The following is a 4,811-nucleotide window of genomic DNA, read 5'->3' on the forward strand; positions in this document are numbered from 1 at the left end:
GACAGGTAGTGGTATCTTTTTAGTTCTGCCACAGAGTTAGCGGACGACAGCAAATTTTTTTTCTTTTACTTAAGTGTTTAGCAAGTGTTTTAGCTTCTCAGTGCACTCGCTCACTGCGTTCTTTTACCTGTGTCTTGCTCATTATTCATGAGCACAGATATGAGCCACTTTGTTTTTGAGCCAGTGTTAAAATCTTGATGGTTCCGATCTCTGTGTGAAGCTTCCACATTTGGTTTCCTCCAGGGAGAGCCTGCTGTGTGGCAAGCAGAGGCTGTGTATCACACATGTGCTTCTCAGAGCGAACAAGCTGTTCAAGGGGGATTCCTTGATCCTCCCGAACGATAATCTAGCCCTCCTTGTGCCTGGTACCCACTGAGAACCGACATTTAAGTGACAGAGCACTGGTATCAGGAAGCAAGGTCAGCTCACCACATTTCTTCAGAGTGCACTGCGGTCTGGCCTGCAACAGAAGACAGAAGCTAAGGGAGGAAGCACGAACTGTTTCCTCGTCTGAGTAAATCTCCGTAGAGCCAATAGTTTCCTGGGGGCGGAGGGCTGGGGCAGGGGCTCTGTCGCTCAAGAGCACACGTATGTACACAGGGTATGTTTAGAGATACGAATATTGAGGTTTAAGACTGTATTGCTGGGACATCATGGATACGAATCTGGCTTCAGAAAGAAGCCCACATCCATGGTGTAGACGTGATTGGCTCCCCCTCATGTGACTGCTGGATAGAATAAACCAGGTCACACTGGTAAAGTGGAACAGAACAGGACTGAGGCTTGCCCGCTCTGTTGTACATCCAGCACTCTTGTCATCATCTTACCCGGTGACAGCGACGTCTGTCTCCAGGTGTGTCTTTCTAGCATCTGTGGTTTAATACACAGGACGCTAGGATGCTGCCTGCAAGCCCCACACAGACTCCTCTGCCTATAGATGGCGCTACTCTCTCCAGCTTAAAGTGCCATGATGGGCAGGACCTCCCATCTCACTGTGGACCCGCACTTCTCTGAGCTCCCTCTCCCTCCGATTCGAAACAACATGGGGGAACTCTGAGACATGTTCTTTCATAAACCTCTAACCTGCGTCTTCTGTCCACACTCCTCTTCTCAAGCTCAAATTTTCCTTAAGCCATCTGTGAAAAAAATCCCCCGGCCACGCCCCTTCCAAGGCAAACCAGCCTATTTCCTGTTCAATGTTTGCAAAGTGTGTAGTAACTAGATGATAGGAGGTCTCTCTCCCATCAACATGAACGCTTCTTAGGGGACTATACTTGCCATGGGGCTCCAGCTAGAATAGGACGCTCCTTTTCCCTGCCTGGCTTCCATGTGTGTTGGTACAGTTTTGTTTCCCTTAAGTGAAAACGTTGGCATTTGCTCCCATTTGGTGTCGGACTGCTGATAATTAGAAACCTCCTTTCCAGTACTTTGCCTGTATTACAGAGGAACCCGGAAATGATGTGCTGTGCATCATGATTCCAGCCCCATGCTGCCCTGTGTCCTTGTGCTGTTTGCACTGACCTGTGTGGATCTCTAGAGCGACATGACACTGCCATTCCATCTTCCAGGCCTGCTGATTTCCTCACTGCACTATGACCCTGGTGGCCATTAGCGGTAATTGCTCTCAGTCTTGTGATTTGCTCTTACAGCTGCTCCTGCTCCGAGGTCTCAAGTCTCCAGTGTCACCTGGTGTCCTTTGAGGATAGATTCTGGAAACACTCTGTCTGGAATATGCATCTGCTCATCAAGATTACCTGTGTTATCGTCTGTGGCGACCTGCTAGGAACGCTTGAAGATAGTTATAAGTCTCCAGTGTTATCTGTTGCCCTTTGAGGGTAGACACTAGAGCTGCTCTTTTATATCAGGAAGCACTCGGAGATAGTCTTAGATGCAGCTTCTGGTGCTTTGCCTCTTCTGGTTGTTCCTCTGCTTGGGTGAAAATCAATCCATTTTTGCAAGCAGAATGCTGGTAACATGGTTCTGCTTGGAAACATCTCCGCAGAGGAATCTGAGGGAAGCTATTTTGCAAAGCTTCTTGTGTCTTCTGTTTTTCCCCGTTTGGATTTCCTAAGGTTTAAATCATCCTTGACTGTGAGTTTCCTTGCCAGATGTACCGAAAACAAATCATTTCCATGAGTATTGTTGTCATTGTCTTATGTATAAATCCTGATACCACTTGGTAAGACTTCCCATAAAAGAAAAACACCACATTTTGGAACTATCATGTCCATGCAGAATCATGGCCACACAACGTCATAGCTATATATACCACTGTGGCCATACTCCACTATAGCCACACAGAATCATGGCCACCTACCACATACTATCATGACTACATCCCATCAGGGTCCCATACCACCATGGTGACACAGTATAATGGTCACATGTGATCCCTCACGTCTTACATCTCTAGGTCCAAGGTATCTTGTTCTTGCCTTTGGTTACTGTCTTAGGGTCTCTATTCCTTCACAAAACATCATGACCAAGAAGCAAGTTGAGGAAGAAAGGGTTTATTCAGTTTACACTTCCACATTATTGTTCATCACCAGAAGAAGTCAGGACAGGAACTCAAACAGGGCAGAGGCCATGGAGGGATGCTGCTTACTGGCTTGCTTCCCCCAGCTTGCTCAGCTTACTTTCTTAAAGAACCCTGGACCACTAGCCCAGAGATGGCGCCACCCACAATAGGACCTTCCACCATTAATCACTAATTGAGAAAATGCCTTACAGATGGATCTCATGGAGACATTTTCTCAAGGGAGGCTCCTTACTCTGTGTAACTCCAGCTTGTGTCAACTTGACACAAAACCAGCCAGTACAGTTACTGTCTCTTGTTATTTAAAATATTAACACCTTTTCTGCTGTCAGGCTAATATGGAATCCTCACTTCTCAATTCTGATAATTTCAAGCCATTTCTCACATGACTTAGAATGGCTGATTTCCCCAATTCTCTCTCTATTTTTTCACAAATGAGGCTTCTGAGATCCTCCCACTCCATGGTTCTTTTATTTGCCTCAGATTACAACACAATCTTGCTAGCCAATACCCCACAGATTTGGTATTTATGTTAATCCAGAGTATTGAACTTTGAACTATTCCTTTGTTCTTCAGCCAAAGCACAGGCCAAGCCCACAACTAACTCTTATCAACTGGAGTGTGTGGAGATCAAGCCTCACTACACATTTCTTCTGTCTTTAGTCAGTGCCCGGGGTGAAGTGTGACAATCTGTTGAGTACTGAGCACAGCTGCCTTCACCCGCACCATGGCATATATCACTCAAAGCAAAGCTGTCCGTCAGTGAAGATGTCAGTGTCATTGACTAAAGAGACACCAAGTCCAAAGCAATTTCCATATCACTGTTCTTTATGGGAGAAAGTCAGGACAGGAACTCAACCAGGGCAGGAACCTGGAGGAAGGAGCTGATGCAGAGGCCATGGAGAAATGATACTTACTCCTGGTTTACTAGCTCAGCCTGCTTATAGAATCTAGGACCACTAGCCTGAGGGTGACTCCACCCACAATGGGCTGGCTCCTCCTCCATCAAACACTAATTTAAAAAAATGCCTGCGCTCTCCTTTTCCGGCTGGAACCATGGAGGCTGTTCCAGAGAAGAAAAAGAAGGTTGCCGGTGTGCCAGAAACCCATAAGAGAAAGGTTCCTGCTGTGCCAAAAACTCTTAAGAAGAAGGTTCCGGCTGTGCCAGAAACCCTTAAGAAAAAGCGAAGAAATTTCGCAGAGTTGAAGGTGAAGTGTCTGAGGAAGACTTTTGCCCTGAAGACACTCTGAAAGGCAAGGAGGAAGCTCATCTATGAGAAGGCAAAGCACTATCACAAGGAGTACAGGCAGATGTACTGGACTGAGATTCGGATGGCCAGGATGGCAAGGAAAGCTGGGAACTTCTATGTGCCTGCAGAACCAAAATTGGCGTTTGTCATCAGAATCCGAGGCATCAGTGGAGTAAGCCCAAAGGTCTGCAAGGTACTGCAGCTCCTTCTGTCTTCGACAGATCTTCAATGGCACCTTTGTTAAGCTCAACAAGGCTTCCATTAACATGCTGAGGATTGTGGAACCATACATTGCGTGGGGGTACCCCAAATTGAAGTCAGTAAATGAGCTCATCTACAAGCGAGGCTATGGCAAAATCAATAAGAAGCGGATTGCCTTGACGGATAATTCCTTGATTGCTCGGTCTCTTGGTAAATTTGGCATCATCTGCATGGAGGATCTAATTCATGAGATCTATACAGTTGGGAAACGCTTCAAGGAAGCAAATAACTTCCTGTGGCCTTTCAAATTATCTTCCCCACGAGGTGGAATGAAGAAGAAGACAACTCACTTTGTAGAAGGTGGAGACGCTGGCAACAGGGAAGACCAGATCAACAGGCTTATCCGACAGATGAACTAAGGTGTTGCCCGTGGTATTTTTGTAATCTGGTCAGTTAATAAACAGTCACAGCTTGGCAAATTTGAAAAAAAAAAAATGCCTGCAGGGTTACCTACAACCCGATCTTATGGAGGCATTTTCTTAATTGAGGTTTCTTCCTCTCAGAAGACTTTAGTTTGTGTCAAGGTGACATAGGGCTATCCAGAACACCCACTTTACCAGTCACATGACCTACTTCACCAGTCACATGACCCACTTCAACACAGTCACATGACCCACTCCACCAGTCACGAGACCCACGTCACCAGTCACATGACTTACTTCATCAGTCACATGACCCACTTCACCAGTCACATGTGGTTCCTCAGCTATCCTCTGATTATAATTTTGTTACATTAGCCACTATAAATAGGACAGTAGCTCAAG

General features: G+C 46.1%; 1 pseudogene; it reads left to right on the plus strand.

The window, feature by feature from the left end:
• The first annotated feature begins 3,592 nt into the window (after nt 1-3,592).
• On the plus strand, nt 3,593-4,406 carry LOC114620301 (annotated as a pseudogene).
• Nucleotides 4,407-4,811: the final 405 nt, after the last annotated feature.

The sequence above is a fragment of the Grammomys surdaster genome, unplaced genomic scaffold (genome assembly GCF_004785775.1).
Source record: "Grammomys surdaster isolate TR1022 unplaced genomic scaffold, NIH_TR_1.0 167, whole genome shotgun sequence".
In the NCBI taxonomy this organism is placed as follows: Eukaryota; Metazoa; Chordata; class Mammalia; order Rodentia; family Muridae; genus Grammomys; species Grammomys surdaster.